This window comes from Anomalospiza imberbis, chromosome 15 (genome assembly GCF_031753505.1).
Source record: "Anomalospiza imberbis isolate Cuckoo-Finch-1a 21T00152 chromosome 15, ASM3175350v1, whole genome shotgun sequence".
Classification (NCBI taxonomy): domain Eukaryota; kingdom Metazoa; phylum Chordata; class Aves; order Passeriformes; family Viduidae; genus Anomalospiza; species Anomalospiza imberbis.
Window position 1 is genome coordinate 13,591,094 of NC_089695.1, and position 26,484 is coordinate 13,617,577.

The 26,484-nt window shown below is 43.0% G+C and overlaps 2 long non-coding RNA genes across 5 annotated transcripts; one reads left to right on the forward strand and one right to left on the reverse strand.

The window, feature by feature from the left end:
- Positions 1 to 9,849: 9,849 nt before the first annotated feature.
- On the reverse strand, positions 9,850 to 13,145 carry LOC137483128 (uncharacterized). Of its 4 annotated transcripts, none has more exons than XR_011004350.1 (4): positions 12,945 to 13,145; positions 12,312 to 12,650; positions 11,583 to 11,823; positions 9,850 to 9,940 (listed from the first exon to the last, which is right to left on the reverse strand). It is a non-coding gene; the product is annotated as an uncharacterized lncRNA (long non-coding RNA). The 4 variants fall into 4 exon arrangements; XR_011004353.1 differs by lacking the exon at positions 11,583 to 11,823 and having other exon boundaries at positions 12,312 to 12,392; positions 12,501 to 12,650; positions 12,945 to 13,125; XR_011004351.1 differs by lacking the exon at positions 9,850 to 9,940 and having other exon boundaries at positions 11,469 to 11,823; positions 12,312 to 12,392; positions 12,501 to 12,650; positions 12,945 to 13,125.
- Positions 13,146 to 13,170: 25 nt separating this feature from the next.
- Positions 13,171 to 15,739, forward strand: LOC137483129 (uncharacterized). Its single transcript, XR_011004354.1, has 3 exons — positions 13,171 to 13,314; positions 13,541 to 13,643; positions 13,779 to 15,739. It is a non-coding gene; the product is annotated as an uncharacterized lncRNA (long non-coding RNA).
- The last annotated feature ends 10,745 nt before the right edge of the window (positions 15,740 to 26,484 follow it).

Sequence of the window (26,484 nt, forward strand, 5' to 3'; positions counted from 1 at the left end):
CACTCAAAAACAATCCTGGGGCAGAAACCATTGTCATGAGGGGCTTACATCTTTTACACCAGCAGACACTGTGGTCTAATGGGTTTTTCTGCATGGATGTAGGCATGTATACAAGGAGATCACCGTGATCTTCCCACACAGAGGGCATGCATTAAATATTGAAAATTTTAGCACTAGATTCTGGCTCAGACAGAAAAATCCCTTTGCCATTACCACACTCTCCCTTGTGTTGTAAATGGTGCAGCTTCTCCAAAAGAAGGGCACCTGTGAAATAATGAGCACTGCTGTCCATCAATTCCTAGCAGAAAGTCAGGAGAGATGTGAGTTGCTGCAATCGGCTAAAAACTTTACAGAGGAAAATCATAATGGGGGTGAAGTGCAATAAATAAAAAATGAAGGCAGCTGACATAGAATAAAAGGAATACAACTGAAAAGGGGTGAAAAGCAAAATTTGAGTAGAAAAGAGTTTAGTGAAATCATGTTCAAATGGGCTGAGTTTGCAGGTGAAAGGTGCTCTTTATTTATCCATTAGAATTGCATTTTGAGTCTTTTGTCTGCTTCTTTGTGCAGCTCTGCTACCTCTTCTCAGGATTAAGTCTCCCCAAATGAGCATAACTAATCCTTGCTTGCCTACTTAATGCTTGCTCCCTTTTTCTTAGAGCCTCTTTGAGAAAGCTGTGGGCACTATTGCAATTCTTCATTCAGTCCTTCCAGGCTGGAGGAGGGGAAAAAAATAAACTGAGCAGCAGCTGGTGATGCAGGAATTTCCTAAGCTTTGCTCTCAGGTCTGCACAGGGCTAGATAATTCACTTTTTTCAGCTTGGGGCTGGAGGTCCTGCAGTTACCTGAGAAGGTGAAGCAATGTTTGCATGAGGCTTGTGAGGTGCTGGGTGATGCTGGCAGTGTTAGTTTGGGATTAGCCACTGCAGCAGGAGTGCCGTGGTGGCTGAGCTGCAGACAGAGGATGATCTTCTCCAAACCTGGAGTGCTCAAAGTGAAAGCAGCAGAGGAAATGGGCTGCTTTCATGTGTTTATAGCATTTGCAGAACTCAAAACTTCACCTGTGTCTGTTGCTTCTGTTAAGAACAGGGCAGTGTGCTGTGCACCAGACGCTGTGTGAGCACACGGGGTGGTTTAGGTTTAGGTACCGGGTTGTTCTTTTCAAAGTGCACCGGTGCTGACAGTCTGCGATGGAAACTTCTGCTGTGTTTCTCTCTATCACAGCAGACATCAGGTGGTCTGGAAGGCTGGAGGTCCTGGCAGCATTTATGGAGTTTTTCAGCATAGTTTTAAGGTCTGATGATAATTTCAAGTATCCAACTTGGATGCAGTGATTTCAGCTGTCCTCTGAGACCAATTCAGCTTCCTAACATGACCATTTTTTATGGTTAGAAATTGCCTGCACCAGTGGCAGGTTTTACCAGTCAGTGTGATTAACCTGGAGACCAATGACTTGTTTTTCAAAAAATGACCAAAGTGCTGTTCCCATCCTCTACACTCCTGCTGCTATATTCCTCTTGTCATCCAAAGAGAGGTTAAAAATACATGTATTTACTATAGCCACATTCCCCATTAATATGGAATTCAAAACACAATATGATAGGAGTATCAGGCAAAAAAATATACCCCTAGAGGTTCAAATGAATTTAAACAAATTCATAATTTGGAGATTGGAGAAAGGGTTTTGGAGGTTCTTGAACCTGAACTGTTTTCTTGATTTCTGCTTTGAAGGAGGGCTTATTTTGTATGGCAAATGCTTCATGGTGTTTGGACTGTGTGATCTATCAGTTGATCTTCACCTTGAGGAAACAAATATCCAGAAAACCAAATCCTGACAAAGAACTGTGGAATGACACAGGTTTTGCTGTATCTCTTATTAGCAATGGAAAGAGAACTAACTGCTGGTTCCTCTGGGTCTGCTTCTGCCTTGATGATTTCTTAATATCTTTTGTTTCCTTCAAAGGTTAATCTCCTTTAGCTACCCTGTGATATCTGGCTCCTTTCCACAAGCACCTGCTTTTCTCAGCTGGGTCTTCAGTTAGTGACCTTATAACTCTGTAGACAAACACGATCATTGTTGATCTGTCAAATCCAATATCCCTTTGCTTAAATGTTAGATGGATTTATGTTATTGCTTTGGGAGGCAATAATCCAGAAGGGAATTCATTTTACAGGGAGGTCTTCTGCCTTGCTAAAGGGCTGTTGGTTGAATGAGTCACCTCTCTAACATCATCCCAGTTGGTTTGCTTCTTCATTTGCTCATGCATCGATTTGTTTCTTGAATCAAAGTCTGATCCTTCCATCTGAGATTTGGTTATCCTTGCTTGCAGCCAATGAAAGGCTGTCTCTGACTTAGCAATGCTGGATTTACGTGCCTGAGGCTTCTCTGTGTAATGCCTTTGCACAGACAAGACAGCAGATGAAGGCCAGTTATCATTTGGACCCTGCTGCTTCTTTGGTTGCTTACCATAGCAGTTTTAGAGCTCAGGGAAATGAGCAGTAGGGACAGCAAATAAGAGTTAACCCAGCCAAAAGCCACAAAACCAAGTGCAACTGGCTTTGCTGGAGGCTTTAGGAAACCACTGTAAATGAATGACTGGGATCTCTGCTGCTCAGACCTCCAGAGCAGTGCCAGAAATGTAGATTAATGGCTGCTGTACTAAACATTACCACATTCTCTTCTTTCTAGGGGTGGAGAGAGTACACTGAGCTTAATGGAATAAAAATCCATTGCAGCAGAGTGACTGAAATGAAGTTTGTTAATGGAGAGACATTTTGTGGTACCTTCTATGGCTGTTTAGCCAGTAAAAAGGCATTTTCCAGCTGGCTTCGGGTCTGGCTTGGCCAGAAGAGGACTAAATATGCACTTGGTGTCCAGGGTTTGTGAGCTCTCACCTGAATAGTTGGGCTGCGTGGGGGCCTCTCTCTGGAAGCAGGATGTGTTTGCTAGAGCTGCACATCTGACAGACCCCTCTTTCCTGAGACATTAATGTCACTTTTGGCACCTCCACTGCTCAATCGTTTCAGCAGCAACATTCACTGTTTCCTTTAAAACATGCACTTTTAACATTTAGCTGAGGAGTAAAAACATCTTAATGTGACTGAGAGTTGTTTTTTGCTGACCATGCATTCAGCTCAGACAATTGTTTCCCCTTCTGACCAGAGAAAATAGCTGTAAATAAATCAAAATCAGCACTTTAGCACAGGCTGTTCCTTTCATGGGTATCCATGTGGAGACCAGCCAGCCCAATGGAGCTCCATAATGGAGCTGCTGCTCAAGGCAGGAATATAAATATTAACAAATTCAAAAAGGCTTCTCAGAGTGATAGACAACCAAAAGTAGCTTGAGGTGAGATTACTTCATTTTACTACAGACTTGTGAAAAGACACAAGGACCCAAGTAAACTGCTGAGCTAATTATTTTTCAGAAGTGTTTACAACTTTGGTTTGTCTACTAAATCCTCACAGTGATGTTGTCTCTATATATAACTATTTATTTGTCATGTTTGTTTGCACAAGCCCTATCTGTTCATATATTATGTGCCCTGATTTAGCCCAGGCAGGATGTGATGCAATTTCTTGGAACTGGTATAAAAGCAAATGTGTGCATTTATCTCCTTAGAAGCTGATCTATTATTTCATGATGTGTATTTTCTTGAACAGGCCAGAAGGAGGGTGCGTGCTGAGTGCTTTGTACTCTGTGGTGCTGAAGGCAGCTGCACTTGTGCATTTGAAAATCTCCTTTATTTGCAGCTGTGAGTGCAGCAATGCAGGACGTGGGTGCCTCTGCATTATGAATATTCAGAATAAATGTCAAATCACTCAATGCATTTGCTCTTCCTTTCTAGTTTTCTGCTTCACCTCTTCCTCATACACCCAAGAAAAGGGAAATTGTTGAAAGCCACTCTCTCCCTAAATGCAAACTATTAGAAACATCCCATGGCCATTTAGCTGTCCTTTCTTTTGTGTGCTTTGGGTATAAAAGACAGATCTCATTGCAAACTCATTCTATGGGAAGTCCTTGCCTGTGGGGAGAAGGAAATCATGGCTTTTTCCTCCACAAGACTCCAAAGTTTCTCAGAATATTTTTATTCTGATGCTCTCTGTGCACTTTCTTCCTTGAGGTTGTTTAGAAGCTCTAAGCAGATTTATGATGTGGTTTTTAGTCGGGGTCATTTTAAAGGGATTATTTTGCCTCCTCTGACCTGATTAGAAAGGTAACATTATTGCAGTCATCTGTTAGCAATGGGACTCTTTATGGATTACACAGGGCAGGGGCATGAATTGACCTGGAAAACAATTTGTTGCGAGCCCCCAAAGGAATGTTAAAATTTCAGTAGTAAAAGATTGTTCTTTGCTCACCTCTGCAAGCTGTGAGTCATTAGGGATAAGCTCATTTTGTAGGGAGTGTTTTCTGTGGTTAAAAATTCATCCTGCTAAATATTGCAAGAGAAAATACATTGATAAACTTGGAGCATTCAGTAGTCACAAGTACTCAACTTTTCCCAACTTTATAGCAAATGAATACCGCAGGGCCTATGATGAATTTTCCCTCTCTTTTTTCCTTTCCCAGCCTGTTATGGATGGCTGGGCAGCTGGAACTCCTGAAGTCTCTGTGTTAAGAGCAGCAGACCTTAGAGAAGGAGCTAAGGTTTTGTGAGGGCTCAGAAAGAAGCTGTGTGCTGAGTAATAGCAGCTGGTCTTTGCCTTGGAAAAAGCTTAACCCTGCTTTTGCAAACTCAGTCAGAAGATGGCTTTGGTTTTATTTTTTTTATCTGGGAGGACAAAGCAGCTGTATCAGCACAGTGGGGACCTCCTTGTCCCAGCCTCAGTTACCCCCAGCATGTCCTTGTGCCTGTGCTGATGGCTTGGACCAGGTGCAGCACCAAAGGCAGAGAGCCTTTCTGTCTTGGTGACAAAATACAGGTTTAGATTGACATAAAAAAATGCAGCGAGTGGCATTTATTCCTTTATTTTCTGATTGCTGGCAACAGAGCCACATGCACATCATCAGTGGCACTTTCAATGTCTGCTGTGTTTTGAGTACAGATGTTTGCTGAGGTATCCTCCTCTGCCAGATGCTAGTTAAAAAAGTCTTACCATTAAAAAAATAAGCCATGAAATGATGTGTCCAATATTAAATAAAACTCCAGAATTGTTCCTCTAACTGAATTTTTTAAAAGAATCTATGTGGATGGTGAAATGAGTTTTGAGGGAGATTAATGTGGTACTGTGGAAAGAGCTGAAGTAAAGTTTGTATTTCTGCATGCTGCAGTACTGGAGAGATATTAGAGAAATAAATAAAACCCGTGGTGGTCAGTATAATTGGGAAGAGGATAAAAAATGGAGCTGTTTGGAAAAGTTTGAAAATTATATTATTCCTGCTAAAAGAGAGGCAGCTGGTGAATGAAATGAGGGGCTAAAAAGCAAGATTTTAAGGGACGGAAAAAAACTCAAGAACTGCATAGAGTAAGCTCTGAAAGGTGATTTCTAAAGCTGGTGACACCTGCCTGTTAACTTGTGCAGGAAAGAAGAGCATCCTGAGATTCCCTAAGAACCAGGAATGGTGGGATGTTGATTCACCTCTTCCACTGTTAGGAAGGGCTGTATTTATATGGAGGCAAGAACTTCCTCTCTGTGGTGTGACATGTGCAGGCAGCTGCTTCTCTGGGAGGGATGAGGGTTGGGATCAGGACAGAGTTTATTTCAGAGCAACTTTGGAGCAGGGCACCAAGCCTCCAAGCCCTCATGAACGGGAAAGGGCTGGAGAGAAAGGAAAACAGAACAACAGCTTTTTTTGTGAGTGAATTTTCCCTGTTCCTGACCCACAGAAACCATCTCTGCTGTAAGTTACAATAACTTACAGTTAATAATCCCTTTAAAACGACCCCGACTAAAAACCACATCATAAATCTGCTTAGAGCTTCTAAACAACCTCAAGGAAGAAAGTGCACAGAGAACATCAGAATAAAAATATTCTGAGAAACTTTGGAGTCTTGTGGAGGAAAAAGCCATGATTTCCTTCTCCCCACAGGCAAGGACTTCCCATAGAATGAGTTTGCAATGGGATCTGTCTTTTATACCCAAAGCACACAAAAGAAAGGACAGCTAAATGGCCATGGGATGTTTCTAATAGTTTGCATTTAGGGAGAGAGTGGCTTTCAACAATTTCCCTTTTACGTGTGTTTCCAATTTCTGCTCCTGAAACTGGTAGTTATCTATTTGGATGAACACTTTCTGTGGGTATGAAGTCAGATTTTGCTTCCACAAGGAGGGAATTATTTCAAAGGCCAAACATATGCTTGTCTTCTGTGCAGCCTCACTGACTGACTGAGGTCCACTCAGCCCCATGGCAGCAGCAGGCACAGCCTCCCTGCTACATCTCCTTTTTGGGCCGTGGGCTGTCCTGACAATCACAGCTTTTATTTCAAATTCCCTGTGTTTTGATTTTAGTTAGTTGAAATATAAATTAGAGTTAGCAGAATACCTCTGACTTAGATTTTTGCCCTCTCATTTATGCTCCAGGCATTCTGCTTTAGGCAGCAGCTAAAATGGGATCCAAACTAAGAAAAAGCCCACAGGTCCTGACTCAAAACGCTGTTTCATGTTTAAAGGGAAAGGTTGAGTTATCAACACTTTGTAGTGATGCCTACTCAGTGGGGATGGTCCATTGAAACTTGTAGGGTGTTTGGATCCTGCTCTGTAGCCACAAAGAAAGCAAAAGGATTGAGGTCCAATTTGAATGGAACGAGTGAATTTGTGCAATGCATAGTAAATTGTACCTGGAGACTTGAAAAGACCTGATTTCTCTTTTTTTTTTTTTTTTTTTTTTTTTGTACATGACTTCAAAAACACAGCAGGACTCATCTAAAAAAAATTTTAAGTTTAGAGTTTTTTACATGCAGTTGGAGCTTTGAATACATAAGCATTTTTGTATCGTTTGGGGCTTCTGCAGTCTTTGGAAGTTCCAGAAGTGTGTAACAATTTCCTAGAGGAAAGGCTGCTGCTCTCCAGTGCTGCCCTGGCCCTACACCTGCTCCCACACAGAATTTACAAACCTTGGTGCACGCAGGGATATCTCAGTTTTACTTGCTCTGCCTCTGCTGTTTTTACAGTTGTACCATTCAGGGCATAATTTTCTGATTCAGTCCAATTTGCATTGCTGCTGTCTCTTTTTACAGCTATCTATTTCCAGCTATGCCTGCTCGCTGCATTAGCCTGTAAATGCAGACATCAACCTCTGGAACTTCCCAGAGATTGATTTTATGGGACTTAAGTGGAAATAAAATGATACCAATAAAATCTATTTCTTACTTTGCCTTGACAAACTGCAGGAACACTTTGCCATGCATCTTATGAAGGGTTCTCCTTTAGTCTGTGAGTGGTCCCATTTTCCTGGGGGAAAGGGAAGAGGGGAATGCTGCTCATGGTGTGTGGCTAGAGCAGAACCTGTAGCCCTGTAAATAAGGGGCTGTTGCTCTCAATTGTAGTCATAAATGTCTCCACCTTTTTTTTTTTTTTTTCAATTACCAGTAGTTGCCATCATTTGAAAGGTGGTAGCAGAGCTCTAGCTGAACAAAACTGTTTTAAAAATGAGAGAGAAGGGTTTTTCCCCGATTCTCATTTCTAGTGGGAGAGGAGGGGATGAAAAAGGATCTGCATCTGGCACTGCTGAGCGTAGGAGGGCTCTGACCTTGGCACAGTTGGTGCTTGAACTGAGGAGTCCCTGTAAGATCTGTAGGAATTAGTTACACAGGAAATAGGGGAGAGAGGATGTGAAAGATACTGCCTCAGGAGAATGAGTCTTGTGACGAGGAGCAAGTGGAAACTTTACCTTTAAATGGGGAATCCAGGAATCTGAGGACAGGGCAGGGAGGTAAATGCTGGCATTCACTTCAGAAAGTGAACGATGCTGGGAGAGCTTATAGGGGAAGGGATAGGTTTGAGTAGAGTGCACAGCACAGGAAAACCAGATTGACTTTGGCACACAAAACCTTCTTCAAGAAAAGCCCTTTCTAATAAAACCTCTTTCATCATATAAAACTCTTGACTCCTGTGCTAGTTATGCACCTTTCTTTTATGCTACTTTCTTTCCTTTATCTCAGACCAAAGGTTATTTCCTCCCTTCTGTTCCAGATATCATCAAAACACATCTATTTGTCCTTGAGAAACACTATTGTTGTCATTAATAAAGCAGTAGCTGTGTTCACAGGGTAATGAAATATCAGAAATGCTCCAGTTTGCTGAGCTAAAGAAATGTGATATAGAGGAAAACAGTAAAAGTATGGTGACACAGTTTTAGAGAAAAAAGCATAGTGAGAGGTTGGGGATTATTTATTGATTTCCAGTGATTTTTTCCTTGTAATATTTCCTACTTTATCTCTGCACTAGAATATTTATTTTTTGCTAATGCCATTTTCCATTGAGAAATTCAAGATCAGATGCTGTTAAGATTGTTCTCTCCTAAAAAACATGGAGGTAGTTGAACCAGTGTAATTATGAAAAACAATATTCCAATATTCTTGATGTAGTGGAACCCTTTAGTTCTGTGTTTAGTGGATGAACACCATTGCTCTCAGGTACATTTTTATCCTTGTGCCTGGTTAACTGGTCCTTTCTAACACAGTCAGATGTGAACAAAAAGTCGAGATGACAGCTTTGGGACTCTTTCAAGAATCCTTTAATGTTGATGGGAATTTCTTATTGACTTCAGAGGGGGAAATTCTGCAGTGGTGACAAGTGTTACCTTGCCTGATTTGAACCCTGGGGTGGAGCATCGTGTTCCCAGCCTGGATTTCAGAGCTGATGGAGGTGCTGGCCCACAGCTGGGGCACGTGCCTGTGGTTTCTGAGCCCACCTGGCAGAGCCCAGCCCCAGCTCCACAGCAGAGTCCATTGCCACACAATTCCTGCCTTGCGCCTGCTCCCTGATGTCTGAGCTGGTTTCCCTTTAAAGCTTGGTTTTGAACTCTGCTCACTTGAAATGTAAGATGTAGACCCAAAATCAATTCTGCTGTAGTGCCTTTCTAATCAGCTGGCCTCTGGCTTGCATTTTGCAATAGCCTGCAGGGATTTTGTACAGCAGGGCTCTGAGTGGGCTCGTGCCCTTCAGCAGAGAACAGATACACAGAGGGAGAGCACCTGCTGATTGATCTCCAATGTCCTTCCCAAAACTGGCTCCCTCCATCACCTCTCTTGTGTCTGCCACCAAGTACATGAAAATTGTCTGTTAGACACATGGGAAGGTCTGTGCAAGGAGCCCAGTGAATTCATCTTTGCATCAGGACAATGAAATATGTGATATTATCAACATCTGAACTATTTACATCCTACTGCTCCATCATTTCAGGGTACTGGATTTGGCTAAATAGTCCAGTTCTAAGTGCACACAGGCATATTGCCAGTGGAGAGAGGGAAGCTGAAGTGTTGAGAATCCTCTTTTCTGAAAGTCTCATGAAAACTGATAATTTTAATCTGCTATCTAAAATTTAGATCCTGTGGTGGCCCATTGTGATCAAAGTGTTCCTAATATCAGAGATTAGCCCTTAGTTACCTATTTAGGAGTTCCCTGCACTTTCTAAAGAGGAGGATTCCCAGCCAGGAACATGATCCTGTTTCTTTCATGGACCTGCCTCATCAGCTCCCACAAGGACTAAATTTCTTTCTCTGTTTGCATTGGGTAAAAGTCATGAGCACGTTTGCATGGTGCACAAAAATGACAAGGCTTTAAGCCACACAGGTTATTAAAGTCAGCTGCAAATCTGCTGCCTTCAGAACGACTTGTTCAGTGGATATAAGACCCCTCTGCAGCTACTGCAGGTGCGTCCACTGGCAACAGAGGCTTTCCAAGTGTGAAACTATTCTGAGTTGTTCTCTGTGTTTCAGTGTAGGGTTTTCCTTTCCTGTCCCCTCAGTCAGTGGTCCAGTGCCTCCTGAAGCACCTACGAAGTGGCAGGTGAAAGGAAAAGATCAAGAATATGCAAATATTTTTGTCTTCACTTGATCTGTTTCCAGTGTCTTGTCAGAGCCCTGCTCTATGGTCAATGTTTATGTAGAAACTCCTTATCCTTCAACTTTGGTGCCAGTACCTGAGGAACCAGCTGGGATCAGAAGGGCTTTAACTGGCTGGCTTTACATCAAGAAAGAGAGAGATACTTTTATCATCAACAATACTCTGGCAGTTGCCTGGTTCTACACAGTCCCAGGCTGGTCCCCATTATTCTCCCAGCCCCCTCCATCCCCACCCTCCCCAGTATAAAGGAGAAAGCCAGGGAAGCTGAAACATCCTAATTTTCCAGATTCCAGTGCTCCCAAGCCTCCCAGGGAGCTGCAGACAGATCTGATCCCTGCTGCATTTGGCTGCCCTTGGCTTGTGGAGGCTGAGCCAGGAGGTGGCTGCTTCCCCTGGAGCAACAGTGCCTTCCAGACTGGCCCATGAACACGGGAGCTGCCTCAGACTCCCCGAGCTAGCAAGGAACAGAAAGAGTGAAAAACCCATGCTGATATGCCAAGAACTGGCCAGGCCACTGGGGCACACATTGGCAGAGCTGCAAAGCAGAGAATGGAGTTTGAAGTGCTTGCAGTTATTTACAAAAATTACATTGTTTTACAAAATAAATTACTTCATGGTGGTTTTATATACAAAAGAAGGAAGGGGACGAGTCCTCAGCTGCCTTCCCTGAGACATCATCACCATAGTCCATCTCTCCTGCAGGGTTCTGAATAGCAAACCAGGCGTGGGCGAGGAGGAAAAGGAAGAATATCCATTAAGGAAACAGATTCAAAGACACTTTCTTCTTCTCCAATTTTAAATGACAACGGTTTCCACAGATTTTCTTTTCTTTGATTCGAGAATGTGATTTCAAAGATGAATGAAATGTCCTTGGTGGTTGGGGTGTCACCCTCTCTTTTGATTGAGCAGGCCCATCTAATGCTGAGGTTTACCAGCTCTGCCTGCAAACTTTTAGTGCAGTTTGAAATCACACCCTTTCTAAGTCTGTCAAAACCACTTTTAGAGAGAAGGGGTAAAAATCGCTTTGCTGCTGGTTTTAATGTGTTTCTGAGCCATAGATCTGATACATGATTTCTTATTAATATACAATCCCAGCAATTCTCCCCCAGCATAACTCAAATCTTTTTTCTCCCATGAGACATGCTTTTGGTACTAACCCACAGCATTAAAATCTCCTGTCCTGTGGCATTTTTTACCCATTGCTCTTTTGTTACCATATGCATGTGTCTGATTGACAGAATTACTAATCCATTATAATCATATTTTCGTAATTAGTCCCACTGAGCCTTCGATACCTGCACACAAGCATAGGTAAACTACAGCCTGCCACAATATGTTTTTACTTACTGACAGCTCAGTGTGAAGGAAATGTCTGTCTAGTTCCTGCCACAGTTATTAGAAATGCCTTTAGTTTTTCCTTTCACTCTTTCTTTCTCTTTTTAAAAATTCCAAGTCTCTGTTGATTACAAAAATCACAATTATCAACTTCTAATCTTTAAGAATATCAGGAAATACTGGAACTTTAAAGTCAGCTTTGAATAAAAACACATGGAAATGCATCAATTATTCACCAGACAAAGCCTGAGCAGACACAGATGCCAATATCTGTTTGCCTAATGGAGGAAAAGTTGCCAAAGCTTTCAGATTTTTCTTCTTGCATCTTTTACATCTTGGTGTTATTGGCTGTGCTCTACATGACATGAGGTCTTGTGGCCATCCAGCCTTTTTCAGTCTTGGAAGACTTTGAGGCATCAGCTCGTTGCCTGGCTCCTCATTCCAGGTTTGGTTCTGCCAGTGGCCATGGATGAGTCTCTGGGAAGAAAGGGCATGGGGAGAGCTCAGCAGAATCCCTCTGAAGGGCTGTTGAGCAGCAAACACTATCCCACCCCCTCTCCCTGGACCTCCTGCCATTCCCTGCTGCTTGCCCCACTCCTCCAGGCATTGCAACCGCTCTGGACTACTCTGTGACTTCACTGTTGGTTTCAACAAGTCTCTGAAATTTACTTTATTTCTAACAAGATTAGAGTAAATCTTGGATACATTTGAAGTATTATCTTCTAATTTAAAAGGGAGAACAAAAAGTATTTAGGAACACCCAAACAATATCATAATTAAAACAAAAAAATACTGCTAAAGGTAATGGCTTGGGTTGGTCATAACTGTAATTATTTAGAATATTCTAGCAATCACTAAAGAAAAGGTTTGCAAAAGTTCATCTCATTTCAATCTGCCCTGATGTTTCTACACTGTGTACCAAACCTTTTCCCCAACAACTCCAGAGTTTCATTAAAGCAGAGCACCTTATCTACCTTGTGAGTTCTTGATTAGGATGGAGGGCTGCAATCCCCAGGCAGTGAGAAGTGAGACATCCCATGCATTCTCTGATAGAAAGATAAATCACTGCTGCTTGGATTGTCAGGAGTTACCTGACTGCAGAAGCTGAGGTCCAGAGGGGAACAGCCAAGACTTTACATGTGAAAATCAGCCACCTTCTTAATTACTGCTATCATTAATCATCTGCGTGTGTCATACGCTCTGATCACACGGTGGACGGGTCCTATGGCAGCAAAGGTAACTTAGGAGACTCTGTCTGGCTCTGTGTTTTGAAGAAGAGGGGGAAAAAACCTGCACAGCTGCAGCTGGGAGAGAGGAGTAAGAGAATGGTTTGACCCATGAGCCTTTCATTTTATTTTCTCTCCCCTGTCCAGCTGAGGAAGGGAGCGATCGAGCAGCTTTGATGGGCACCAGGAGTTCAGCCAGGGTCACCCCATCACACTTTTACAATTTTATTGCTTAACGAGTGTGCTTTATGAGGGTGGCCTTAGGATCTAAGAGGAATAGAAGTTCCTCTGGGCTGTGCCTGGCCAGCACCTTGTCTGTGTAGCAGGACAGACGGAACACACAAGCAAAAAGAAAATTTCCCTCTCCAGCACTTTGTGGCTGCAGCACACCCAGAAGGGTTTGGGCTGATGATCTGGTAATACAGCTTTTTGTATGCTGGGAGCTCCAGCTGTAACACTATGAGAGATTTTAGAAGTAAAAGGTCTGCTGGCTCTGATCTCAGGAGCCATATGCCTGTTGTATGGCTTTCTGTGCCTTTATGACCTGGTTTTTGCCTTTTGGCCTCACTGTGACACAGGGGTTGAGTTTGCAGTCCCCAAAGGTCTCTACAACAGATTGTGTGGCCCGCCAGCCCCAAGTTACCGGTCTTTGTTCTGGTACATATTTGAAATATATTTCTTATGCCCAATACAGACTGGCTGGCATAGCTTTTAATTTAACTTTCAAAAACAGCTAGCAACAGTGGATATTTCTGTATCTCTGGACACCCTTGAAAACTGTGAGGGAATGGAATGGAATGGAATGGAATGGAATGGAATGGAATGGAATGGAATGGAATGGAATGGAGAACTTTGGCTTTTTGGCATGGGCTGTCTTGCAGTTGCAAAGGAGATGTCTTGAATATGAGAAGGTTAGGATTTACATAAGCTGTGGCAGGGTCTTCTCTGATCTGATCTCATTACTGCAGGAGGTGGGCTGATGCTCTCCAGGGGCAGTACATGGCCAAGAAATGTAAAAAGTACTGAAGCAATAGGAAAGCAGCATCCTGGCTTTTCTAGCAGAAGTCATAGGTGAGTGTTGGTTAACTAAGCCTGTGGTGGTGTTTGATGGAAAATTCAGGCCTTGCAGTCTTTCATGAATAAATTCATTAGCAAACCCTTTAAAAAGGTCTAACTCAATTTTCCTTTCCATTACCCCCAAAACAGATTCTAGCAGAGAGCCAGTTAAGAGAAACAAGGAGGGCAGAACCTGATCAGAACGTGCCAGTATCTTTTCTCCCTGCCTGATGGGAGGTGAGGCTGTGCACGGGACAGGAGATGACTGTGTCCTGCTCTCTCTGTACCTGCAGACCCAGAGCACAGGGAAGGGCTGCTCAGGGGACAGCTTCTGCCCTGGTTCTCTTTCCAACCCTATGTGAGGATGTGAATTAAGGCTGGGAGTGAAGGTGTGAGCTGATAGATCTGTATCTGCTCTCTCCTTGTTAGCATCAAATATTTTAGCATTAATAATGTTTGAGAGAACAGAACCAGTATGTTTTCATATTGTTCATTGGCATAGAACTCCAAGCAGAGTAGGAAACCAACTTATCTTCAGTGCCTGGAGTCAGCACTCCCTTATCTGTATAGATACAGATACAGAGCAGAGAATTCTCCATGAAGAAAAAGTGGACACATTGCTTGTCATATAAAGCATTTCCATGGGCTGTGTGGGCATGCAGGCGTGGGTATTCCTCTCTCTGGCCCCAGGGCTGTGGCAGCAAATCTTCCCACCTGCTGTGGGGAAGCCACGGATGGCTGATCTTTCGAGGAGAGTTCAGCTCAGGGTTATATCAGGAGGTCTGTTAGGTACTGAATAATGTATCATGGCAGCAGGGTTTCGGTCAGTGACACAAATGTGACATTTGCCTGCATCATGTCTTTTCTCATCCGCTTCCCTTAGATCAAGGAGGCTGAAAATCTCTGGTGTTTTGGATGACTGGTCATCTGTGGAAAGGGGACCAGTTGAAGGTGATATGGCTGAGACAGTAGCATCAAAACATCCTCGGAGAAGCAAACAGATCCCAAATGTGAGCGTGGTCCTTTCCCCAACCACTCGTACGTGATGTGCAGTCACGAAGTGAAACGTTCCAGGAAATAAAGGCAACAGGCATGACTCACACTGATAATTGTTTGAGGACTTTGAGGAACACCTGCCTGGCATGGCCATATGGTTCTCTGTGAAAATGCTTAGGGTTACTATAGACTTCACAGAGTTAGGTCTGCAACTTCAAATGCCACAGGGGAAATAACTCTTATTCTTGGTGAGCTTGCCACATAACATATTGGTGAAGCTAGTAAATAAGAGGTTGAGAAAAAGCTCAGGAAGGGGAAGAGGTACAGCCAAAATACCTTTAGCATGTATAATTTATGCATAAATAAATTCAATGCTTGGCAGTCCCTCAGAGAATTTTGGGTACTTTATAAATCTTGACATAAGTAATTTAGGCAAATAATACTTCTGTACCAGAGGCAATGAAAGTTTGTACTTGGTAGAATTAGATCAGCATCAGGATTTTGCATGGTTCAGCTCATCAGCTTTTGGTGAAACTTCAGGGCAAGTAGATTTCTCAGTCTTGTCTTCAGGGCAGATGGCCTTGATGTCTACTATGGGGTTCCTGCTGAGGACTACCTCAGAATCCATCCCATCTTTTGTCTTCTGCAGAGAAAGAAAAAGGGATTTCCAGCCTGGGAATTAATGGGAGTTTGGTTCTCACAAATCCTTAACTGGCAGCCCTGAGGCAGCCTCCCCAACTTTCAGCCTCAAGAGACATCCCTTGAAGTCTTTTCCCTTCTTTAAGCACTATAAATTCCTTCTTTCTACATGTCTCCTGGCAGGACTGATGCCCTAAAATTTTTCATAGAAAGTAAATTTAGATGCTAATAGATTTGAAAAGAAGAATTTATGAAGAAGATGTGAAAGGTGAATTTCTTCCTCTGATGGTGATGTCAGGCCATCCTCCAGATGGGTTCCCACTCCTCTTGGAGAGGATTACCTGGGGAGGGGCACTCTGGAAAACACCTGGTGTGGTTGTTTTCCTACCTGCCCCTCAGAACAGAACAGCACTGGGCTGCTCTGTTATGTGAGGTGACAAAGAGAAAATGAACAGACAGACCAACTCAAGGTGATTCGATCAGAGGAAATGTATTGTGAATAAATTTCCCAAAGTGGGGAACTGAGCTGCACGTTTGCCACCTGTCAGTTCATCTCCCAGCCTCAGTGCCATGCTACTGAGCGCTGCCTCACTTGCTTCAATTTGCTTGATTTACATGCACAGGAGGGAATGGGGGTGGAAAAGTAAGTATTTGCCTCTCCATCAAAGTGTGGGATCTGGGGAAGCAGAGGTGTGCACAGAGTAATTCTCAGAACCCCAGCCTCTGTGGGATAATTATAAAGAAGACCAAATGCACTGCAGAAAGACTAATTGTAATAAATTGGCCAAGGAACTTAAAACTTTGGTTGTGCATTGCAGCAAAACAGGAATTAATTCTGGGGAGCAGATAAGCCCCAGGTTGGCAGAAGGCTGATGTAATTGGCTCTGGGTGCAATCAGACAGTGCTGGCAACTCAGTGCCTTGGCATTTGAGAGGGTGACTAAGGAATGAGAGCCTGCCCTGCCAGCTACAGCACTGGAACTGATGGGATTTGGTGCATGTTAAAGCAACAAAGATCCTGCAGTGTGGCCTCTGGATGATCACTGAACAAGTGAGCAAATGTAGATAATCACACAGTGAGAGTCATGGCAAAGGAAAGGCCAACGGGGCCTCAAGCTGGGAGAATCAGAATAGGCTCTAGATACAGGAAATATGGGATTGCTGGCTGAAAAAATGAGACTCCACCTGGACTGGGAGGATTGCAGGCATCAGGCTTTGTCTTGCCCAGCTCTTGCTAAAATAGATTAGCAAAAAGAAGCTGGAGCATGGCTGGAGTCAGAACTCCCTTGTCTGTACAGATGTGTAGACATGCTGCTTGATGTATAATGGAATGGTTTTTGGGGTGGGATTTTTTTTTTTTGTTTGTATGGGTTTGCTTTGATTTTTTTTTAAACTGTAGCTACTATATCCTTCCATGTCAAGAACAGAACTACACTCTGAAGTAAGAAAGGTGAATTCATTGGTCACAGTTTGCTAAAAAGATTGTACTTAAGGCAGTCTGAATTAGTTTCTCGCTGGGGAAGGTGATCTGGGGTAACCCATACAGTTTAAAACATTTTAAATGTTTTAGATTGTGGTGAAGATATAGGGTTTTTCATGCTTTACAAGCCCTGAGAGAATTAGATGTCACAACCACGTACAAGGGAATAATAATGGATGGACTGAATATGACAATTCACATTTGCCAGTGGAGTAAAAGCATCTCTTGCACTGGTGCAGTCCTGCCCTGGGGGCTGCAGCTTCCTACACCAATCTGGCCTCTCCTGAGCCCCTACATTTGGGTAGATCCCCTTAGAGTAAACAGAGGCTCTGCTGATACAGAGAAGAGCTGGCAATGGAATATACCAAGTTTTGCAGCCCTTCATATCTAGTTAGCTAAAAAAAACCCAAAAAAACTATGCATTTCATCCATTCATTATCTTACTCTACCTTTGGTAGTCTCCCTAGGGCCATCTGAAGTCTGCTTTGTTTCTTTGTGAATCATTTATTGCCCAGGGTCTGAAATAGCAGATCTGTAGCTCTGCCTTAACTGTGTTTGCTCTCAGTGAAGTGGGAAGCACTTTGTTCCTGGGGTACTGGCTACACCCCGAGCAGTGTAACATCCAAGTGGCAGCTGCAGGGTGAGGTGATACACAGGAGCCAAATGCTTCAGGAAAATCAGCATTTACATCCTAGATAGGTAAAGGACAGGCTGCCTGAGCACTAGAGGAGTTGTCCTGTTAATACCCACAGCAGTGTCAAAATTTTCTACAAGTACCTTGTGGCATTTTGCACATTCAGTGGGCTACACTGACAAGAGCTCCTCTGTCCTGAGACCCTGGTAGCTGCTCATATGCTGGGCTGGGTTCTTCTCTCCTGGCTGCCATCTGCAAAAGGGATTTGGAATCTTTGTAGCTGGGGTTGGTGGGTCTTTTTATGTGTCACTGATTTGTTTATCACAAAACATTGTGAATAATTTGCCTCTGGGTAACTGCTGGTATTCGTGCCTGGAACCTGATGCTTGTTTGTCTAGTATCTGTGTTGCAGGTGCTGGCTTCTTGCTCTTCATATACATATATTGTATACGTGCAGTTACTTCAGAAGGGGCCTCAGGAAATCACATTTGAAATGGATGTATTATTTCTAAATTTCTTCTGATTAACTCTGGGGAGAATGTGGTGCACACCCAGGAACAGTAGAGACAATTCCATCAGCTGCACTGGCTTCGTGGCAGACAGACTGAACCTCTGAGTCTGTTTTCAAGGGGTCATGCAGATTCTCATTTTGTTTTTATCTGCAAAGCAAAGGCCAGTTATTCCACTTGAGCTATTACATCAGGAGCACAACGTAGAGAAATTCCGCAGGGCTGCTGCACAAGATCCAGCAGTTCCCTGGGACTGCTTTCCATCTCAATTTCCCTGTCCAGATGGTGTCTGTGCAGGGTGGGACTCTGTCCTGTCTCAGACCTAGGAGCAGCTCTGTGCTGGAAGGATGTCACTGCTCTCCTGGCACTCCTGCTGCTGGACACTGTTCCTGGAGACCTCTCCTCCTGCAGCTCACCCAGAATGTCCACAGACTCCAAACACTGCTTTTTCCTTCCCTCCTGCTACTGCTGAGCTAACAGACGGGTGCTCTAATCTGTGTGCAGATGTCTGGGTTGCCTGAGAAGAGCTTTTCACCCTCAGTAGTTCAGAAATGTATTTGTAATAAGATATGTGACAAACTGTTATAACCTGACAGTTCTTCACAATCATAGAAAAATACCAATACCATGTGTTCCAAAAAGAAAAAAGTAAGTTGTCTGTGGTCCAGTAACTTTCCAGACTACTCAGTGGTATGAAATTACCAGCACAAAATGCTTCCTTATATAAAACAGTAGGAACTTCTCTGTTATGAGTATATTTACAATGCATATCTCCTGGGTAGTTGTTAAATGCATGAACATTACACTGGCATTTCCTCTTTAAACATTGTCATTTTATAGCTTTATCTATCTAGAGGAGAGCAGAAATTATCCTTTAATTGCTATGAATGTAATAGCATTGGTTATACAGCATTTTAGCTCCCACACAGCAGGACTAAGCTTAGTCCCATCACACATCATTGATTCATCTTTTCACCCTGGAGTGCTGAGTCGTTCCTAAGCCTTGGCTAAAAGCAGGTAAAGGACTGTAAGCTGATGCTCAGACTGCCTTAGTCAAAAAGAATCAAAATGGGACTGCTGGAAGGTGTGGGCAAGGTGGGTTGTGCTGCTACTTTGCTATGCCGATTCTGAGAAGGAAGAGGAAAGCATGGGAATAAAAAGCCTGTCATTATCAAAACACAACACAGTAACACGGAGAGGTGGAGTAATTTATCTTTAAGTAACAGGCTGACCTATTCAGAACTGTAATTTTAAATGTAAGACTAACCTTTGAAAATAGATCAAGTGATATAAATTATTAAGGAACAGACATTTGTCAGATAGATGGTCTCTATTAGTAATTTTATGCATGAATGGTTATCTTCAAAGGTAGTGTTGCTGTCTGCTGAGAAAGAGAGTGCAAAAGAAGGTTACCTTAAACTGACATGTAAGACTGACTTTTAATCAGTGTTTTTCTAATCCAGTAAAAAAAAAAAAAGGCTGAAGCAGGGTTGTCTTGCTACCCACACTGTGTAACTTTTGAATTTCTTTGCTAGTAAAAGAAACTCCTGGTAATGTTCCCAAACTATTTCCCAGTAGGTTTAGGATCAAACAGGTTGGCATGTTCCCCATTTGAGAATGGCTGCTCCCACACTGGTGCCACTGGGATGTCCCAGGCCCTGGGCAGAGGAGAGCTGGCACCAGGGACCCTGATGGGGAGCAAAGCCTGCTCTGTGCCACTGCTCCTTCAGAGGGTGCCTTTGAATCCTGCCTGCAGAGGAAACTGCAGGTCCTTGCTTTTCCCTGCCAGCAATCAAAAGGAATGTTTGATGAGGGATTAGTGTCTGTTACTTTGATGGTGCTTGGTCCATATTTTGGACTTGGAAAGGGAGAGGAAAAAGGGAGAGGTGAAGCTATTTGTGGAAGATACTTTTCTACTGCCTGATTATTCTGCCTTTGTTTTCTCAAATTTCTCTTTTCATGAGTTTCCCCCTGCTTTATTTGCTTGTTTATTTTATATGCAAACTACTTCCATGCCCTTGTGAACTTGTGATCCAAGTACTGCAGAGCACTTAATGTAAAACTAAATTTGACTTCTTTTGAGAAGCTGTTGGAGGGAGACCGTGCCCATAAATTTGCTTTTCCCCATCCTCCATTCTTTGCATATCTTTGGCATGGAAAAGTAAGAGAGCAAACCTAAATTTAAGCTATGCCCTCCTAACCTGTTTGCTTCTGCAAGCAAATGCAATTTATTTTTTTTTTTACTAATTTTTCTTCTGTCTGCAGCTTTTGTAACTCTCGTCTTCCAGTCACAGATGCTGCTATTGCTTGAATTTTGAATGGGATGTTGGTGGAAGGAATTAAAGCTTTTCCTCCATCCTGCAGTCACTCTAAAGCCTGTAACACTTCAGAAGAAGTTGTGTGCACACTGTCAAATGGGACTTGTACTCTCGAGGTCCCTGCACAGATGATTTTGCACAGTGGCTCCACCATTGTGTTGCCTCTACAGCATAACATAATGGATTTGATCTCTTCTGACATCTTTATTCACTCAAAAGTTGAACTGGGGCTAATCTACAATGTTTGGTGTCTGGAATGCTCCTAGACCTGAATTAAGGCCCCAAGAATGAGATTTCTAAGGGTACTGGAATTTATGACCCTTTTGACAATATCTAAGAAGAGATTTATTTTCTGAATCCTATTTTATTCAACTCCACTTGAGCAATTGACAGGGAAAAATTGAAATATAAACAATTACTCTGGGGTGCGTAATCTTACTGACTTCTCTCTTTTCCTCTTTTATCTTCATCTAACTCATTGCTGTGCCAGGATGAATGGTTTATGGTTAAAGCACTGCAGTGGGATGCAAATGATGCAAGCTTAAATTTCCAGATATGTCAAAAGCTTCCTCTATGACTACAATTGATATGTCTGTGATCTCTGCACGTACTGTTAGGTACAAAAGGTATCTAAAAATATGACCTTCTCTCACATTCTTTTTGTCTATTTAGGCATTCAAAACCAGACTCTGGATGTTTGAACCCCCTTCACTTTGTTTCTTTGAACAAAATGCCTCCTGTTTGTGTTGAAGCGATACAGGTTAACACTTTGAACAAGGAAAAAAAAAAAAAAGATAAGCATTTGGTGTACTAATTTCATGAGCAACTGTTTCCAGCAGCCTGGAACCTTTCTGCAGTATATTGATGTTTCAATTTGTACAGAGTAGCAGCTGCCCTTAATGATAAAGAAAAGCAAGAACTCTGCTCTGTGAGGATTTGACATGGCAGCCGTAGTCTTGTGGAATGTGACATGACAACTTGAAGTAATGATATGTAGATATGATGCCACAGACATGTCACAAAATAACACAAAATTACTAAAAATTATGGAAAGAGAAAACATCTTCAGGGCAAAAATATTGAAACAAAAAATTGTCACTTATCACATCTGAGGGGAACATGGCAGTTTGTGATTCGTGCTAGAAACAGCTTAGCCTAAATGGTCCTTTATAATTGGAATTTTGCAAATCAACATTAGTAGACTCCAACTTGTCATATACGAAAGAAAGATGATTTTCCAGCATCTGCAATGCTTTTTAATACAAACTCTTTGTGACTATGGGCACAGGTGTGACCATGCTCAGGAGGCCATGAAGGCTCTGCACATATTAATGAGCAGTGGTCCCAAGGGGGACACAGCTGTAGAGCAAAACGGTGCTGCAGGTTCAGACCCCACTCCACACATTCCAGAGGATTTATTTCAGGTAGCTGTAGCATGAGGAGTTTGCTGGAGGGCAGTAGGTGAGCTCCTGGACTGGATCTTCCAGTCTGATTTTATCCCAGGATAAAATGGGGTGTTCCAACACAGGCTGGGATGGGAACCAAAGCCCAGGAAAAGGAGATAGCCATGGGAGTGTTTTGAAAAGCACACCCTGCTCCACAGTAAAGCACTGACACATGTCCAAAGACATCTGGGCTTTCTGACTGCTTCCAAAAGATGAACCAAATTGTTTATTCAAACAATCAGATTAATCCTGCTGGAGGTAAGAGAATTATCATTGTGCTGATTAGAATTGGATCAGTGGTTGATCCTTTCATCCAGGAGCTACCTCCATCCGATTGGACTTACTGGTTCAAATAAAATGGAAATTGCTCTGAATCCTCTCTGATGATGGGTAATGGAAAAGCCAAAGCATGGCCTCTTTGTATCATTTCCATTACAAATAATGTCAGGGTGATTCCTTAGATACTGAGCTGGACAGAATTATACCAATGTTTTTTTCTGAATTTCCTTCTTCCCTTCCTGCTCTCTTCAGCCTCCACTTTCTGTAAGATGAGAGACTGTGCTTCATTCTTCTGTGAAGGCTTCTGCTGAACAAAAGCAGTTGACTCTGAGAGTCATCCTCTGACATCAAACCCTTAGACTTACCAATGCATTGTTCAGGGTTTTAGATGTGAGTTTCCACTTGAATTTCATTGGAGCTGTGCAGCTGCACCAAAGCTTTCGGGATGCACACCCTGAAATATTCATGTTGCCTTTCTCATTTTCCTTTCTCTCAGTCACGTTTGTAAGGGTTTAAAGGAAGTGGCTTCCACTTGTTGTAGGTGCAAATTCGTGTTTGCAGAATCTGTGAAGACATTAGCATTTAGACACTGAGCATCCTTGATTTGTATGCACCAGTCACTTGGTAAACAGCTGAAGTGGTTGCATTTATGCTGCCAGTTAATTCTGGCTGCTAAAATGGATTCCAGTTTTTGAAAGTTGGGTCCTATCAGATCTCTGCTGTCCCGTTGCTTGCACATGGGATGATTTTCATTCTAGCCTTTTCATGTTCCCCATGTCTAGGCAGAAGGTTCCAGTTACTGGCTGGTTTCCTCTCAGGTTTGCAGGATCCCAAAGTGGTCCAAGGTTGCCTTTCTTCCTTCCAGAAGGAGAACATGACACAAGACAGAGGTAGGGTGCTAAAATATGGACATACTCCCTCAGTTTGAGTAGCACCCTTGAATAGAAGGTCTGGGGGCAAGACTTGCCTTTCTGAGATGGATTTGTTCAGTGTCTGAGAATGACAGAATATCCTGAGTGGGAAGGGACTCACAAGGATCATTGAGCCCAACTCCTGACCCTGCACAGACACCCCAACAATCCCACCCTGTGCCTGAGAGCATTATCCAAATACTCCTGGAGCTCTGGCAGCCTTGGGGCTGTGACCATCCCCTGGGGAGCCTGGGCAGTGCCTGACCACCCTCTTTTCCTAGAGGGTGTATGAATTCTAGGCATAAGGGCACTACAATGTAATAAGGATGATTTATCTTAGTGTAGACGATACCACTAATTTTAGAGCCACACATGTAGTGGGTATTTATCTCAAAGGAATGTGATCTTCAGGAATTATTTCAGAAATAATTGTACTTCCTTCTTTTCACTTAAATATAGACCCTTCTAAATTAACCATAATTTTATTTCCAGTCTTACCCACCTCTGAAGGTGGCTTACCATAGAAGAGTTACTAATTGGTTGACTGCAAAGCAAGTCTGCTAAAAATGCTGTCTGCTAAAAGAAGTGGGAGTATTTCTGTTTATAGGGAAAAGTCCAGGGGAAAATATCAGGAGTGCAGCTTTTCAGTCTCTGCCTCTGTACTCATACACTGTGTAGCCTTGATTCAGTAACCTCTTGTTGCCTTGACCTGCCCATTGGTAAAATGGGTACAGGAGTGAAAATAAGAATAATCAAGGGCAAAAGCTGACCTTTTCATGGCACTCACCTTTTTTCAGAGTTGCTGATATTCCAAGTATGTGAGCTCCTGTGCCTCATAATTTCCTGCTTGTTGCTGTACTGATGAACTGACCACATGCCTGGCCCTAATCTATTGCAAACACAGACTGAAATGCGTTATCTTGAAATACCATGAAGGCAGGCTGGCTGATAAGCAGAAAATCACAGAGATCTGATCACTCATTTGTTTGTAATTGCATGTCCACACCCATAATTAATGTTTCTGGGCTGATTTGAGGCAAGCAGAAGCAAAGAGGATTAGGAGAACTTGTTGTACTTGGCTTTGTTATTGTCAGGTTTTGTAAAATCTCTTGCATGAACAGACTTTGGAAATACTGCTTTATCCTTCAGCCTGGGAAAGATTTGCCTCATCAGCAAGGTGCTGCTGTTTTAGCTGCCTCCCTTTCTAATTGAATTTGGAATATAACAGAATCATTGCTAGCAGCACTGCAAACCTTCCCAATTTGCTCTGGATAATTTTCTCTCACTGCTGCAGGGTTTTCTGCATCGTGTTGGGAATACCCAGGGAAAAATGCAAATGGTGACATTGAATTGCTCAGCTCTCTGCAACAGCCGACAAGATCTGAGAACATTCTCTGTGTCTGTCTCTGACTGCTTCTGATTTCACTTGTTGCCATGTGTTTAGATTGGCAATTGTTTTGTATAGCTAGACGTGTAGTGTTAATATCCTGCTTTGATAATAGCTCTCTTCAGGAATATTAATGAGTGGCTTTTGTATGTGGCATCTTTAAAACCTTCCACTGCTTGTATGTTCTTTTTGAGTTTTTTTTTAATGGTAAAAGAGCACTGCTGAAGGCCCCTTGGGTAAATAGTGTTTAAATCAGTCCATGCATTTTAATTAGCAAAGAAATACATAGATAAGGATGAAAGATTTGTTTTCCTCAGGCAAACAATAAGAACATCAGGCCCACAGGTAGCTTGGTTTAACTCCTGAGAGATTACATTTATATCTCTTCATCTTAATCTTAAAAATGCCATTCTGATACAAGCAGTACAAATTAAGGCAAGATAAAGGTGTCTTCTCTGCTGGAGGTTTAAGGTCCTTTATTCTGAATGTTATTAAGGTGTCCTGCTCTGGAGGGGTAAAGGGAAGCAAAACTAGATCAAGAAAACTGCAACATAATGTGCGTGTGAAACAGTATTTTTGTGTGCACAGGGAATCTAAATTAATGATGGGTCATAGAAGTAGGTGTGCTGTGTTTTCCAGTCATAAACCAGTGGAATCATGATGCAAATTTACATGTTTTAATTATTAAAGACCAATTTTCTCTGCTAGTAAGCTTCTGGTAGAAGATGCATGTCTCATACTCACCTTTGCTGTGCAGCCACTGGCTGGTCATTTAACACCCTGAGCTGGGTTTTGTTTTTAAACTTGAGGTGTTTAACCTCTTTTGGGAGGTTAAATGACTAACCTTTGGCTACACAGCATTTTTATGAGCACTCCTGTGGTGCCCAGGGAGGGTGTTTTGAAGGGAGGATAACAACAGCTCAGAAAGGCAGGATTGTTTCAGAGCCTCCATCGGTCTGGTCACTCTAAACAAGGGTTCCTGCTTGCTTCTCAGTGAGAGGAACTTAAACACTGAAAGAAGATGAGGCCATCCATAGAAAAGATATTTTACTGTGAATTTGGCTGCTGTAGCACCCCCTGAGGGGTCTGGAGATTGCTGTGTTCAGAGGTCAGCCAGGGTGTTGCTGCTGGAGAATGTCAGGAGGACAAGGATGGTGCTGCTCGTGCAGAGCTCCTCATGGGCTGCAGCTCATTTCCACATATTCTCTGGTTTTCTAATGAGGGCATCAGCTCAGCAGCAAGGAAACCTACATGGAATGGCTGATAGCAAGGGGAAGGGAACACAAACTGATCAGGAGTACCAGAGGTCCCCAGGGAGAAGGTTGAGCCACGGATGCTGCTTCTTCCTCTTTCTTCTCTCTCTCAGAAGAAACTGGGCTTGCTCATGCCAAACCAGAGTGAATGAGTGAAAGACAATGGTGAGGTTTTTCTAAAGGCCTGCCTAGAGACCACTGTCAGCTCAGCCCAGATAAAGATACCTGTTAGGCCGGAGATAAAGGAACCTGTCGTACTTCGCAGTGTTCATCGTGCAGGAGCCGGTCTTAAAAGGTGTCTGGTCCTGTGACAGACAGTGCATAGACCCAGCACTGCCTCAGGAGGAGACTAAACATGCCACAGACTTCACTGAGATCCTGTGAGACCAAAAAAACCTCCTGTAGAGTTGTTGTGTGTTATCCAACAAAGCAAAACGCTTCTGAGAGGCGACATCGCCAAGTGCAGGCAAGATTGATTTGATTTCCAGGCCTAAGACAGATTCTTTCGTATTCCTGAGCCCAAGAACCAAATGGGAAAGGGATGGTGTCTGCTCCCAAGGTTGAGCACCGATCTAGGTAGCCTCTGGGCTGCTCTAATTAATCTCTCCCCTGATTTGGGATATTCAGAGCAAGAAGGGCAGGATGGCAGCCAAAACCATGAGGTCTGTGCTGGCTGAGGGTGCCACACGCAGGTGGGGTCAGCAGCTCTGGCTCCCAGAGCCCTTGCTGTGCTGGTGCCATCCAAACGTGGGAGCCCAGAGCTGGGAAGGGTCAGCCTTTAAATGAAATGCTCTGAAAAATGTGTGCCAGGATCATAACCAGCATCATGCATGACTGTGGCACATGGAGGGGTAGATTTGTTAGAGAGAGCACAGCCTGGAAGAGTCTTCCCCTTCCTCTGCAGAAGCCTTTTCTCTAAGCAGCCTTAATGGTCATTTTTTGTGGTCTTTTGAGAAATAAGTCAGTGCTGTCTCCAGCCTAATTACCAGTGTAAAAGACAATTTAT